General features: G+C 42.8%; 1 protein-coding gene across 1 annotated transcript in view; it reads right to left on the bottom strand.

Annotated features, from left to right (window-relative positions):
• Positions 1 to 10,689, bottom strand: part of FAR2 (fatty acyl-CoA reductase 2) — a 154,078-nt gene extending 143,389 nt beyond the window's left edge. Inside the window, exon 1 of the mRNA XM_039255265.1 lies at positions 10,501 to 10,689. The gene's annotated coding sequence lies outside the window, so the exon portion shown is untranslated. The remainder of the gene's footprint in view (positions 1 to 10,500) is intronic.
• Between the last annotated feature and the right edge of the window lie 5,239 nt (positions 10,690 to 15,928).

The raw sequence follows: 15,928 nt of genomic DNA, 5'->3' as shown, positions 1-15,928 counted from the left end.
TTGTGAACATAATTTGTTCTGAAAACATGCTTGTAGTCCAAAGCACTTGTATATCAAAGCGAATTTCCCCATAAGAAATAATGGAAGCTCAGATGATTCATTTTGCAACCCCCAAAATATTCATATTAAAATGATTACAATACTGTAGTATAATACAAAATAAATACAAAATATAAAGAAAAATAAATTAACCTGCACTTACCTTTGAAAACCTTCGTGACTGGTGTGAAGACAAGAGAGAGGAGGGGTATTGTATAGGACAACTTTCACAATCACTGCTATCTATTGGCTCAATGGAATCCTTTTCTTTTCTTTTCATGAAACTTTAACAAGGAAACTATCCAATGCCCAAGAATGAAGCAAAGCATTCCTAAGCTTACTTTTGTATGGAAAAACAAAGGAGTGTCCATAGGTGCTTTGAAGTTACAAAAAATACACTACTGCCAGTGTGGACACCATCTAACGTTCTGAAAAACCATTGATTTCTGCCAAACACATGGCCTGAGATGAGCATGAGAGACAATCACCCACAATCCCGCAGACAGAAAGGAAGGGGTGGGGAGGGAGGGAGAAGAACCATCAGCTCAGTTGTGAGCATGTGACATTTGGCGTCATGTACTATTCATATCACAAGACATCGCTCACTTATCAAGTTAAAATTTATTAGAACTAATTGCTATCTTGCAGAACACCTACAGAACAAGTTACCTGCAATCCAAGGTTTACTGTAATATTCTTTGCATTGGTATAGGTGTTAAATAAAGTAAAAAAAAGAAAAAACAAAGCCTACTGAGTGAAGATGCTATCTGAAATCAATTCTTATTTGTAAAGGTAGGTCTCTGAGTTAGTCATAAAACAATCTCCTGATTAGTGTACTTGGCAAGGAGTCCTATATTTCACATTGTTTGATTCCCAGTACATACACAGACCTGGAAGGATTTCATGATAGCAGTGATAACCCTAAGCACCAAGCTTCCAGAACCCTATCTTCTGGTTCTAAGTCCCATGGAAGAACTTGGATCAGTTGTTCACACATTTTGTGCCAGAGCTGTGCTGGTTATGTAAGACGCACCTGGGGATTCTTATGCCAGAAATCCTGATTCAATAAATGTAGGCTGGAGTCAATGAAATGTGTATTTTTGTTAACCCTAAATGAAGACAATCACCCTTAAACCATCAATATTTGAGGCACCTGGGTGGCTTAATTGGTTGAGCAACTGAATTGGGCTCAGGTCATGATCTCGCAGTTCATGAGTTCAAGCCCCTCACTGGGCTTTGTGCTGCCTGAAGCCTGTTTCAGATTCTGTGTATCTCTCTCTCTCTGCCCCTCCCTGCTCGTACTCCATCTCTCTCTCAAAAATAAACATTAAAATTTTTTTAAAAAATCAATATTTACAAAAAAGAGTACATAAATAAAAAATACATTTGCCTCATAATTGAGATAAAAATTGAAGGTAACACTTTACAGTAAATCCATGCTCATAGATAGCAGATTTCAACAACTAAGTATTATTAGAGTGAATTACTCTCTCTACCTCTTCAGGTTCTAGTTATGTCTATCTGAGTGCCCATCCTTTATATAGGAGTTCAAATGTTTGAGTAACTCTCACAAGTGATTCCCTTCAACACTATCTTCTGCTCCTCACATTAGCATATAACATTAGCTACACTAGTTATGGACAATAAATAGCACTGTCAAGACTCCAATGGCAATAATGATTGAGGAGCTTCTAGGAAGTCTATTTACAATTTATAGACTGAATGTCTGAGTCTCCCCAAAATTTCTAGGTTGTAATCTACTCTCCAGTGTGATGGTGTTTGAAGGTGGAACCCTCACAAATGGGATTAGTATACATATGTAAGAGACCCCAGAGAACTCCCTGTGCCTTCTACTATGTGAAGTTATAATTAAAAGATGGGCATCTAGGGGCGCCTGGGTGGCTCAGTCGGTTAAGCGTCCGACTTTCGCTTAGGTCATGATCTCGCGGTTCGAGGGTTCGAGCCCCGCATCGGGGTCTGTGCTGACTGCCAGCTCAGAGTCTGGAGCCTGTTGCAGTCTGTGACTCCCTCTCTCTCTGACCCTCCCCTGCTCACGCTGTCTCTCTCTCTCTCCTAGAAATAAATAAAAAACATTAAAAAAAATGATGGGCATCTATAAACAATGGAACAGGGTAGGTAATCCAGAAACAAACCCCTGTTTATATGGTCGATTAATGTAACAAAAGAGGTAAAAATATACAATGGGGAAAAGATCATCTCTTTGCTAAATGGTGTAGGGAAAACTGGACATGCAAAAGAATGAAACTGAACCATTTTCTTCCACCATACACAAAAAATAATTTCAAAATGGAGTAAAGACCTAATATGAGACCTAAAACCATAAAACATCTAGAAGAAAACATAGGTATTAATATCTTGGATACTAGCCTTAGCAATATTTTTCTGGATAGATCTCTTCAGGCATGGGAAAGAATAGCAAAAAAATAAACTATTAGAACTACACAAACATAAAAAGCCTTGGCACATTGAAGGAAACCATAAAGGGAAAAAAAAGGCAACCTACTGAATAGGAGAAGATATTCACAAATGATATACTTAATGAGAAGTTAATATTCAAAAAAAAAAAAAAAAAAAAAAAAAAAAAAAAAAAAAAAAAAAAAAAAAAAAAAAAAAAAAAAAAAAAAAAAAAAAAAAAAAAAAAAAACTTAAAAATGGGTAGAGGACCTGAACAAATATTTTCCAAAGAAGACATATAGATCACCAACAGACATATGAAAAGATGCTCAACATCACTAATCATCAGGGAAATGCAAATGAAAACCACAAGAAATACCATCTCACACCATTCAGAATGGCTAGCATCAAAAACAAAAGAAATAACAACTATCGGTGAGGATGTGGAGAAAGAACCTTTGTGCACAACTGATGGGAGAGTGCAGCCACTGTATTGGTGTAGCCACTATGGAAAAAAGTATGGCGGTTTCTCAAACAATTAAAAAGAGAAATACCATATGATGCAATAATTCCAGTACTGTTTACCCAACGAAAATGAAAACACTAATTCAAAAAGATATATACAATATGTTTATTGCACCATTACTTACAATAGCCAAGATATGGAAGCAACCCAAGTGTCCACTGATAGATGAATGGAAAAGTGTGTATATATATATATATCTCCACAATGGAATATTACTCAACCACAAAAAACAATAAGATCTCGCCTTTTGTAACAACATGGATGTCCTTTAGGACATCATACCAAGTGAAATAAGTCAGACAGAGAAAGACAAATTGTATGTGAAATGTAAAAATGGAACAAACAAACAAACAAACGAAAAACAGAAAGAGACTCATAAATACAGAGAACTGGTGGTTGCCAAAGGGGAGGAAGGTGGGGGATGGGCAAAATAAAGGAAGGGAATTAGGGGTACAAATTTCTAGTTATAAAATAAATAAGTCACAAGCATGAAAAGTACAGCATCAGGAATATCGTCAATAATATTGTAATAATGTTGTACGGTGACAGATGGCAACTACACTTATTGTGGTGAACACTGCGTAATGTATAGAACTGTGGAATTACTATGCTGTACACCTGACACTAATATATTGTATTGTATGCCAACTATACTTCAATAATAATTTTTTTTATAGAGAGAGAAAGGACTCCAGAGAATTCCCTGTTCCTTCCATGGTGTGAGGTTACAGTGAAAAGATGGGCATCTATAAACAATGGAACAGTTTAGGGAGCCCAGAAATAAACTCTTATTGATATGGTCAATTAATCTATGACAAAAGAGGCAAGAACATACAATGGGAGAAAGATTTGATCAATGGTATTGGCAAAACTGGATAGTTACATGCAAAAGAATGAAACCGGACCACTTTCTTACACCATACACAAAAATAATCTCAAAATGGACTAAACACCTAAAGTGAGACCTGAAACCATAAAACTCCTAGAAGAAAATGCAGACAGTAATCTCTTGGAACAGCTATGACTTTGGTGCAGCCACTGTGGAAAAAAGCATCTGTGAACCCATGAAGCTCTCCCAGCCACCAAAACTGTTAGAAATAAATCTCTGTTTTTATAAACCACCCAGACAGGCTATAGCAGCCTGAACTAAGACTATCCCCTAAAATATAAAACAAATGAAAAACAAATCTATTAAAATTATGGCCAGTGAGTTTAATAGCCTAGAGATGGGGTTGGCATTTCCTGTATAGGGGTAGATGTATTAGGCTTTGCTGGTCACAACTACGCACTGGGTAGAACACTGAAGCTCCTAGACACTATGATGAACAGATACATGACCCTGGCTGTTTTCCAATAAAAATTTATTTATGGACACCAAAATTTGGTTTTCATATAATTTGTTCCTGCCACAGAACATTATTCTTCTCTTGATTTTTTTTTCAATCATTTAAAAATATTAAAACCATTTTTAGTTCAAAGGATACACAAAAACAGGCAGGGGCCAGATTTGGCCCTCAGGCTATAGTTTGCCCACCTGTGGGCTAGAGCACGCGAGGATGAAGCTATGGATAGAGTCCATAGCTGTGTGAACCTGTTTCTCCTGTTCTGTTCTTTTGGATGCATTTTTCTTTGGTCATAGATTGCATTCCTGCCTCTAACCTACCACGATGCAAATGCACTGGGGAAGAGGAGAGAAGATATATGAGATTCAACACAAAATCACTGCTCCTACAGACACCCTATGTATTCACATTGTTTTGTCCTCTAAGAGATACATTATGAGCATCAAGTAAGGCCCAGACCTCCCATGGAACAAGAGAGGCCCTGTGACGTCTTCCCCACTATCTATGCTAAGGTCCCTCTTATGTAAATCTAGACTTGACAGAACATACCTCAGGGAGGTCCTGCATACCCTTGCCATGAAAGTAGAAATTTAAATCAATCAACCAATCAATCAATCAATCAATTAAAGCTTCTTTTTAATCAGACTGTAAATACTGCTTATGAATATCTCTTTATCTCTTATCCATACAGCAGAATGGTTTCATCATTGACTTAAAGCCTATTAACAGAGTCAATTCTGGTCTCTCACTTTCTTCCAGCTAAGTAGCATGAAAGGGATGAGAGAAGCTGATGGTTAATAGAGAGCTGTGAATGTTAAAAGATTTAATCTATTAATATAGGGCAGCATTTCCCAAAGCACGTTATGCTGAATGCTGACTCTGTTAGATGTTCTGCCAAAAAAGCATTTCAAGGTCAAATAAGTTTAGGAAATATGGCATAAAAAATCCCTTCTTTTTTGATTCTTTTTTTTTTCTTTTTTTTTTTTTACAAATAGTTTATTGTCAAATTATTTTCCACATAACACTCAGTGCTCATCCCCAAAGTGCCCTCCTCCATGCCCATTCCCCCTCCCCCCCACATCCATCAGTCCTCAGTTTTTGTCAGCATTCAAGAGTCTCTCATGGTTTGCCTCTCTCCTTTTCCCCCACCTTCTTTTTTGATTCTTAACGTGCATTAGTAAATTAAAGGCTCTGAAGACAGCTTACCTTGGTTAAATTAAGTGTTTCTCAAACTTAAACAATCAGGAAACCTTTTCTTTTCTTTTTTTTTCACTTAACTGTTATTAATATCCCAAAGCACTAATGATCCACAGGCTACATTTTGGGAAACACCAATATAAACAAGGGGGGAAGAATGGAAAGGTTTTCGCAGAAGAATGAATTATGTTTTAGAACCAATCACTTTGGGTAAAGATCAGACCTTTCTCTCCCAGTTTTTGTCATGGTAGGAAATGACCCCATGTTCCATTCATGTACACAAACCAGTAAAAGAGGAGCCATATTTGTTGCTGTAGTAACTTTTTAAGAAGTGATGAAATACATGATGGTTTAAAAATAATCCCAACGGTTAGAATTGACATTATAAAAAGCAAAAGTATCTCCCTCCTCTCTCTCACTTCTACCCCAGTAGCTGGTATATTTCTAAGAGGTACTGAGCAGGGTTACCAGCTTTCATGTTTCAGTTCTTCTAGCAACTCTTAAATCATATGTTCATGAGTCCACTGCTTTGGATTATAAATGTCCAGCAGTATCTACCGAAAGAATTCATTCTCCCACTTCTCTCTGCCTCGCGCACCTCTCATATCCAATCTATCAGCAAGCTGTATCAACTCTACCTTCAGAAAAATCTCAAGTCTGCCCACTTCTCTCCACCTTCCCCATCAGTACTGTTAATGGCACTCTGCCCTAACTAGTCTTCCTTCTTCCAATTCTTTATCCTTCTTGTCCTTTGTCCTTATTGAACCTATAAAGATCTCCTTAAAATGTAAATTACATAGTCCCTGACGTCAAAGTCTTAATGGCTTCCCACCAAAATAAAATTCAAAATCGATGGTAAGATCTGTGAGGTTTTTGCATGATCAGGCTCTTGCCTACCTCCCCATACTCGTGTCCAGCTTCACAGCAATTTCTCCCCAAACACCAGCCATGCTTTCTTTCTTTTCCCTGAACTCTTTGCAACCTTATCCTCTCCTTGTAGCCTTCCCGTTTGCTACTTCCTCTGCCCAAATTGCTTTTTCTTCCTTCTCTTTATTCCCAAGCCAATCCCTATGCTCCTTACACATATCAGTTTAAGTCTTTCGTTGTCTAAGAGGCCTTTCCAGAACACCAAATCTGAGACAACCCTGTTTTTTTTTAAGAGCACCCTGTTCTTCATACTACTTTCAACAATTTGTTATTATAAGTTTATTTTTTTAATGTTTATAAGTTCCACAAGATTTCTGCTTTATTCAACACAAAATACAGAAAAATTGGCACTGTGTCTGGTCACAGAGGGGGCTATTTAATGAAAGAAGCCAGTCACTGGAAACTTCTCTTACAGTTTTATCTCCTGCCTTTTCCTTACATAAAACTTTAGCTCCATCCAGATTTTCACTTTTGTCACCCAGAGGGCCCCTTCATTCATCTCTGTTTGGAGCAGAGCTTTAAGGAACATCTCATGTAACCCTCCTCTTAAGCTTCGCTATTGCACTTTATTCCCTTCTTGGGAGCTCACTGTACTTACTATCTGCACCATGCATTTGGTGTCTACTCTTCTATTGCCTTGGAACAACTCATCTACTACTGTTAATTAACACCTTATATTGACATACTTTGTCTTGCTAATGATGTCATGGCAATTGCGTACAGGACCTAGTACTTTATAAGCCAAAGTACACAGCATGCCTCTGCACAGAGTACTTGTATGAAAAGAGTCTCCAACCACCATGTTTGGTGACCCCATTTTAGGACTTTGATATGGTGATTTGACTCATTTCCTTTCACTGTTTTCTTCCTCAACACTTTGGTGTGTGTTGCCATCATACTGGGAATGAAAGTTGGGGTAAAGATAAGTCTGAGTTGAGAGAAGTAGTTAAGGGAGGAGAGTGGGGACAGAGAACTGCCCAAAGTTTCTCAGCTCCTTCCCTAGTGTTAAAGGAGGTGAAGGACTCGGGGTACTTTACATGGCTCAGTATCTACTAGAATATTTTTAAAAATGACTTGCTCAAGGTTTTGAAAATGTGGATTTTTGAACTTAACTGTCAATCATTGACTCAGTTTCTCATTGTTCAATTTTTGGATGGATTAGACCCAAACATCCATTTAATTCAGGAAGTGTCCTTGGAATCCAAGAAGTTATTCTGCACTTTTTAAAATTTTTAATGTTTTTTATTTATTTCTGAGAGAGAGAGACAGTGCGAGCAGGGGAGGGTCAGAGAGAGAGGGAGATACAGAATCTGAAGCAGGCTCCAGGCTCTGAGCTGGCTGTCAGCACAGAGCCCGACACAGCGCTCGAAGCCCTGAACTGTGAGATCATGGCCTGATCCAAAGTCAGACGCTTAACCAACTGAGCCACCCAGGCACCCCTGCACTTTTATTTGCCAATTCCAATCTTGTACAAATAATGGTTTTTAAGGAACATTTAAAATACTGAATATCTTAGCTACTTTTTATTTTTTCCCCACCAAAATATAAGGCTTATTATAAACATTCCACAACCTTTTTTTTTTCTTTTTCACAAATAGTTGATTGTCAAATTAGTTTCCACATTCCACAACCTTCTCAATGTACTCAACCAACTTTCCTCAAGCTACTTCCACAACAACCTTTTAAAAGGAAGAGTAGTAGATATTGTCTGTTATTCAGTCAGTAAGGAAACTGGGCATGAGGAAGAGGGGCTTAATGATACGGGTATGCAGCAGCTAAATTCCAGGTTTGTGTTGGAGAATTCACCTGAAATGTAGGATTACTATGATCCAACACTGTTGTGCAGTAAGTTCTAGAACAGGATTGTTAAGCTGGCATCAGGGCTGGCTACAGAATTTGCAGGATCTAGTATAAAATGAAAATGTGGAGCTTCTTGTTTGAAAATTATTAAGAGAGTGGACAGTGACAGAACATTAAAACAAGTCGGGGGCACTTCTGAGGTCAGAGCCCCGTGTGACTGAGTGGTTTGTGTTGCCAATAAGCTGGCCCTGCCCAAAGTTTCTGCATGTCTAACATTTGGTTGGGTATCAAGGAGGCTGTGAACTCCTGAAACCGTAGGCAGAATTCTGTGTTATTGTGCATATGTTTGTTTTTCATATTCCATAGCTTTTTTTTTAATCAGACTCTTAATTGCTCTGTTAACGAAAGCATTAAGAATGCCTCTTCAGGAGTAAAAAAAAAAAAAAGAAAAAAAAAAAGTTCTCAGAGTCCAGAGTGTCAGGGAAAAGCATGCTTCTGGTCACTGTGCATGTTCCTTCTGGAGACTGCTTGTGAATGAGTGAGTTTTCATGACTGCACTGGAGTTAATACAAAAACAAAGAATTCTTAAGGCTGCCCAGATATTGCCAGAAAGAAATACACTCAAGAAGCACCTTCAGATGATAGGAAAGCAAATGGTGAGATGTTCAAGATGACCACATTCTTCATAAACCCCAACACGGTAAACATGAGCCATTTTATTGATTTTTTCATCTGCTTAAAAAAAGCTTCTCCCTCTTCTGTAATGAGATGTCACATCCCTCCTTTAAATGAGAAATGCTTCATGGTAAGATTTACCAACTTACGGTGATTTATATTTATTTTGCAGATAATTACAATACAGTGTTAGAAACTGGGTAAGGTAGGAACTTGTTAATAAAGCAGGTGCAGAAAATGCCCTCAGAAATAGAAAAAGAGTTCTCTAAAGACCGGCATCCTGAGAACACTACAGATGAAATACTGCAACACCCGAGTCTGGCCGGTAAAACCCCATGGCCATCTCCTGGAAGTCTCACGCACAAAGATTCCCTAAATGTGGGTTTTGCTGAAAAGTCTGCTCTTGCGATTCGAGTGGCTGCCTTAACATTTCATTTACCTCTTTGCCCTTTCAGACTAAACGTGCTCCTTAGCCAAATTATATAAATGGAGGTAGAGAGATGAATAATTGAAACCACAGGGTAATTCTCAAATTTCCTTTCCCACAGTGTCAAACTTCTCTTGATGCAGCATCTACAAGTAGAAAAGTATGATTCGCTTAAGTTTCCTGGTCACTCTGCTCTCCCCACTCTGTCCTTGCTTATGGTACCACGGGGCACTCCGCGTGATTCAATCAGCCGCTGAAGCCCTGCATAGCCATCGAGGACCTGATAGCTCACACTAGTAACTCATCCATCAAAGAATAAGTGTTCATGATTCTACCCAACCCGAAAGGTGAGAAGAGTGGGAGGCTGGTAGATCGATGGATGCTTTCCTTTGGTTTCTAGGATTGAATTGGCTAATCCTTTTAATTGAATGGAATTGCCCCGGGCGGTTCTCTTCCTCGCCGAGGATGTGAGCAGCCTTCGCAGCCTTCCCGCAATCCAGCAGGTCTTCTGGTACCTGCTCCCCTGCACTTTCCACGACGCGCAGGCCACAGGGAGAGGAGGCAAACTTCCGACAGCGGCGGACCCCACCCTGGCCGCCCCTGCGCCCTCCGGCCTCGGGGTCCCGGCCTCGGCGAGGCGGGAGTGGGAACGGGAGTGGGAAGAGGAGGGTCCGGAAGCGCGGCCCGGGCGGGGCTCGGGCTCAGGCAGCGCGCCGGCGGTCCGCGGCGCCCCGAGGACCGCGGGCAGGGCGCAGCTGCACACGTGGCCCGGAGTCACCGCGCTCTCTTCAGGAACAGCCCCGGGCGCCCAGGAGGCCGCCGCCAGACCGCGCCGGGAGCCTCTCTCCCTCCATCCCGGCTGCCGGGCGCGGCTCCCGGGTTCACCCACTCGGGCCTGTGCGCGCCGCGCCGCCACCCCCTGCGCGCTGCGCCTCGCCGGGCAGTACGCGCCGGCTGACGGCTGGGGGCGGCTGCCAGGGGGCAGAGCCTCCAAAACCTCTCCCTCCTGCCTCCGGGCCGCACGCCCAGCCTCCCTCCCGCGGGGCCTGGGGGACCCGCCCCGCCCGCGCCCGCCTCCCGGGCCGCCCCCAGCCCGGCGGGGCCTCCGCGGCGGGGGCTCGGCGAGCGCGGGGCTGCGGCCCCCTGCGTACCTGCTCCGCCGGCGCCGCGGGGTTCAACTAGTGGTCCCGTAAATCCCGCTCCTTCCCGAGGCTCCGGCAAGGACTCCCGCCGCGGGGAGAGCGCTCTCCGCTTCGGGCTCCCAAACGTGACACTCGGTATATCCGGCTCGGAGACTGGGTGTGGGGCGGGAGGAAACCACCCTCCCTCCGACCTTCCCCGTGGCCGCCGCGGCCTCGGCGCGGGGCGCGGTAGCGGCGGCAGCTGGAGCCCGCGGCGGGAGGAGGGCGCGCGGCGGGCGGGGGCCCCGACAGGCCGCCGGGCGACGGCACCGTGCGCGCAGGCCCGCCCCGCGGCTTCCATTCATTCAGCGCCCAGCGCAGCCGCTCGCTATTACTCCCGGGCTTTTTTTTTTTTTTTTTCTTTTCTTTTTTTTTTTTTCCTCCCTTTTATCTGTGGGTGAGCGGAAAGGGAGCTAGAAAGGCGCCCCTCTCTGGTCTGCAAAGGAAGAGCTCCCACACGTTGAGAAAGAAAGAGGAGGAGGGAAGGAGAGGGGAAAAGAGAGACCCAGAAAGTCTAAGGTTGGGGTCTGAACGCCTGGAGGACACACCTTTCCCCACCCACCCTAGTAGAAAAGACAGCCGCAAATCCGAGTCCCCTGAGGTTCTGGGTACCACACACTCCGTGGGAGGGATGCGTTTGAATCCGCTCCAGATTCTGCGGAGGCGCCCTGCAGTGACCCACCAGCGCAGTGTCCTAAAAATCCAGGAGCGGTGGAGGCACGCGTTACTCACACCCAGGCTTTGGAGGGCAGACATCACGTTCTGCCTGCGTAGGGTGCGAGTGGGAGTGGGCAGGTGGATAGGAGACTGGAAGGGACCAGAGATGCGGGCTGCAAGAACAGCAGCGCGCCAGCTTTGCTCAGCGGCGCTTCAGCAGATTAAGGCGGGGCGGGGGGGGGGGGGGGGGGGGGGGGGGGGGGGGGGGGGGGGGGGGGCCGTCCTCAGCGACCTAGTGCTGAACGCGGGCCAACGCCCAACCTACTTCCTTGAACGAGGTGGAAGGTAACTTCCCAAATAAATATGGTGTGATAAGAAGAGCCAAAAATGAATATTGGAAGCTGTCTTCATATATCCTCATGGCAACAGTCGACATGCAAATAAATAAAATTTAATTCATGAAGGTTGGAATTAATGAAATGAGCGATTTCTTGCATTCAAAAGAATTCATTTTCCCCGTCTTGAATCCTCTTCCCCTGGGCTCTCTTTGATTAAATGTGGCAAGCAAAGTGTAGCCTAAAGACACTGTGACTAATGTCCTCTGGTGACTGCCTGAAAGGGAGAGAGAAAGAAAAAGTTAGGACCGAGTAAATCTACTCTTTGTTACCCCTCCCCCCTGGAGACTACATCTGAATGTGTTCTAAAAACCTGTATGAAGGTACTTGAAATGATACTGTCAAATGGTGGTGAGAATATGTTGAAATCCCTCATCACACAGCAGATAGAAGGTAAATGTTACAACTTTTTGGAAAGCAATTTAGCAATACATTTCCAAGCCATAAAATGTTTAGTCACTCAAAATGGTTTTTGTTCTGAACCTTGTGACAAAGGAGTCCCATTTCTTAGAATATGTCCAAAGGAAATAATCCACAAAAAAAGGAAAATGCCATATGGACAAAGTTACAGGTTTATGACAGCATTATTCATGAAGTAGATAATAAACAGACTTTCAGTGGAATGTTGGCAAATAAAATGCAACATTTTTATAGATTACAAAATTGTAATTTGATTGTCACCATTTAAAATGATACTTGTGTGTACATAATGTATTTGTCTGCGAGGGCCGCCATATTGAAGTCCACAGACTGAGTGGCTTAAACAACAGCAATGTATTGTCTCCCTGTTCTAGAGGCTGGAAGTCCAAGAACAAGTGCCTTCAGGGTTCTTCCTTCTGAGGGCTGTGAGGAGAATGTTTCAGGCCTCCCAGCTAGCTTCTGGTGGTTCGCTGGTAAGTTTTGGCTTTTCTTGGCTTATAAAAATCTAATCTTGGCCTTCATGTTCACATGGTGTTCTCCCTGGTGTCCAAATTTCTCCTTTTTATAAGGACGCTAGTAATATTGGATTAAGACTCATCCTAATGACTTCATCTGAACTTAATTGATTACATCTGCAGCAACCTGTTTCCAAATAAGGTCACATTCTGAGGTACGGAGGGTTACGACTCTAACATAGAAATGGGGGAGGTGGGTAGAGAGGGGCAGATTCAGCCCATAACAACAACAACAACAAAAAGCAATGTGGTAGGTTGGTAGGTTGAATGGTGACTCCCAAAAGGTATGTTGTGGTGCAAATGCTTGGATCCCATAAATGTAACCTTATTTGAATGAAAGGGTCTCTGCAAATGTAATGACGTTAAAGATCTTGAGAGTAAGTCATCCTGGGGTATCCACGTGGGTCCTAAATCCCATGGCAAGTGCCTTTATAAAAAAAAAATAAAGAAGAAAGATTCCCAACCTACATGTTGGAAAAAGTGATGTGAAGAAAAGGCAGAGCCTGGAGTGATGAGGCAAAAGAAATAAACAAAAATCAAAACCAAGGAGGAAATGACAGAATTCTGAGTCACCAGAAGGATTTCCCCCTAGAGTCTCTGCAGGAAGCATGGTCTACACTTTAATTTCAGACTTCTAGCTCCAGAACTGTGAAAGCATCAGCTCTTGTGGTTTAAGCCACCCAGTAAGTTATTAGAGTAGCCCTAGGACACCAGTGCAAGAATGTGTTTGTGGTGGAATGCTACATATTTACTTTTTGATTTTTCTCAAAAGAGAGATACATGGATCAAGACCTTTCCAAGTGGGGCATCTTGGTGGCTCAGTCAGTTAAGTGGCCAGCTCTTGATTTTGGCTCAGGCCATGATCCCATGGTCATGGGATCGAGCCCCGCGTTGGTCATCAGACTGAGCCCTGTGTCAAGCTCTGTGCTGAGCCTAGATCCTGCTTGAGATTCTCTCCTTCCCTCTCTGCCACCCCCCACTCAAGTGTACTCTCTCTCTCAAAAAGATAAAATTAAATTAAAAAATAAAAGTTCTAAAAAAGACCTTTCAAGTGAGTATTTTAATAGAGTTATCTTAAAATTCTCATTCATTTTTGAAGGAATAGGCAGGCGACATGCTAATGGTTTATTATCTTGCAAAGTAAACTCTCCAGTAGTCTTAGTGCAGCTGAAACTACAAAGTGTTCTGATTTGGTGAAATGTGTTCTTTTGTTCTGGACCCTCACACATGGTACACTTACAACTCCTGCTAATACAAATTCAGCTCCACGCTTGTTTGATTAGAGGGCAGTCTTTGGGGTTTTATCTCAAAACCATCGTTGCTCATGGTCGATGTTGGGAAATGGGCTATTAGGACTGACCTCTACTTTCAAAGCCTTTTCTCCCTCACTATTGCTCAGTGACTTGCCTCTTTATTCAACCCCGTAAAACAAATGTTTCTTTATAAATCTTCCTGAAGGTTTTTATTTACAATGCAAAATACCTACAAAATCTGCCAAACCAAAACTAGTATGTCAGATCATTCTAATGACACCGTAAAGTGGGAGGTTGAAAAAAAAAAACCAAGTGCTCCAAAAGAATGCTATCTCTTTAAATACATACTGTTTCTGTTGACTAATAGTATAAGGAAGCAGAGGTTTGATTTTCATCTGCAGTCGAATCATAAAAATACAGTGTTCTGGAACTAGAAAGCTAGGCTTTTGGGCCCCCTATCTTACTTTAGAGTGGTGAAGCCTAGACTTCATGTCTTGTCTATGGTCACTGTATTAGTTTCCTGTTGCTGCATGGCCAATCACCAGAAACATAGTGCTTTAAAACAATACCCATTTATTATCTCAAAGTTTCGAGGGTCAGTCATCCAGACATGAAGTAACTGGGTTCTTTGTTCAGGGTTTCCCAATGCTACAAGCCCAATGTCAGCCTGGCCTCTGATCTCCTTTGTGGCTGGGGTCCTCTGCCAAGCTCCTCATTGGTTGTTGACAGGGTTTAATTCCTTGTAGCAATAGGTCTGAGGCCCTATTGTTTTTAAATGTTTATTTATTTATTTTTGAGAGACAGAGAGAGAGACACACACACACAGAGTGGACACAAAGAGAGAGGGAGAGAGAGAATCCCAGGCAGGCTCTGTGCTTTTAGAGCAGAGCTGGATGTGGGGCTTCATCTAATGAACCCTGAGATTATGACTTGAGTGGAAATCAAGAGCCAGTCGCTTAGCCAACTAAAGCACCCAGGCACACCTGAGGGCCCTATTTTGTATTGGCTCTTGGCTAGGGTTTGCTTCCAGTTCTTAGAAGCTGTCTTCTGGTCCTAACCATGTACATTCTCATGGCATTTTTGTTTGCTTATTTTTTTAAATGTTTATTTGTTTATTTTGAGAGAGAGAAAGAGAAGAGAGCAGGGTAAGGGCATAGAAAATGGGAGAGGGAAGGGCACCTGGGTGGCTTAGTCGGTTGAGTGTCTGACTTTCGCTTGGGTCATGATCTCGGGGTTCGTGGGTTCGAGCCCCGCATCGGGCTCTGTGCTGACTGCCAGCTCGGAGCCTGGAGCCTGTTTCTGAGTCTGTGTCTGTGTCTCCCTCTCTCTCTGACCCTCCCCTGCTCACGCTGTCTCTCTCTCTCTCTCCTAGAAATAAATTAATTAATTAATTAATTAAAAAAAGAAAGAAAATGGGAGAGGGAGAGAGTCCCAAGCAGGTTCCACACTGTCAGCTCAGAGCCCAAAGCAGGGCTCAGCCTTACAAACCACAAGATCATGACGTGAGCCAAAATTAAGTGTCTGATGCTTAACCGACTAAGTCACCCAGGTGCCCCTTGCTTTCTTCCTTAAAACCAGAAGAAGAAAATATTTCTCTCCTCAAATCTCCAGCCCTCCAATCTTCACATAATTTAAAAGCTGCAATTATGTGAGGGCCACTTAGGATAGCCTCCCTTTTGATTAGCTCACAATCAACAGACTCCGGCCCTCACTTTCACCATGTAATGTACTCACAGGAGTGAAAGCCATCACGGGCACAGTCCCACCCGTTTAAGGGGAAGGGGTTCTACAGAGCACATACACTGCAGTGTGTGAGTTTGGAGCCACCCCAGAATCCTTCCGCTCGCCGTCACTCACTTAGATGGTAGATGACAGCAGCCATAGCGACAGGGCGTTGCTTCCTACTCTACGGAGGCGTTTATTTTGCATAAGAAAAACTGTTGTTCGTTAACTGGCCATTTTATGAAGCAGCTAGATACGGATTTCACCATTTTTTTCTTTTTTTTAATGTTTATTTGAGAGAGAGAAAGGGGGAAGGGCAGAGAGAGAGAGAGAGACAGAGGATCCAGAGCAGGCTCTGTACTGACAGCAGAGAGACCAATGTAGGGCTCAAACTCATGAACTGCAAGAACATGACCTGAACAGAACTCTGATACTT

This window comes from Hyaena hyaena, unplaced genomic scaffold (assembly GCF_003009895.1).
Source record: "Hyaena hyaena isolate Hyena2069 unplaced genomic scaffold, ASM300989v1 scaffold_520, whole genome shotgun sequence".
NCBI classification, from domain to species: Eukaryota; Metazoa; Chordata; class Mammalia; order Carnivora; family Hyaenidae; genus Hyaena; species Hyaena hyaena.
The sequence above is the reverse complement of the archived record's forward strand: the minus strand, read 5'-3'. Positions and strand labels throughout refer to the sequence as shown.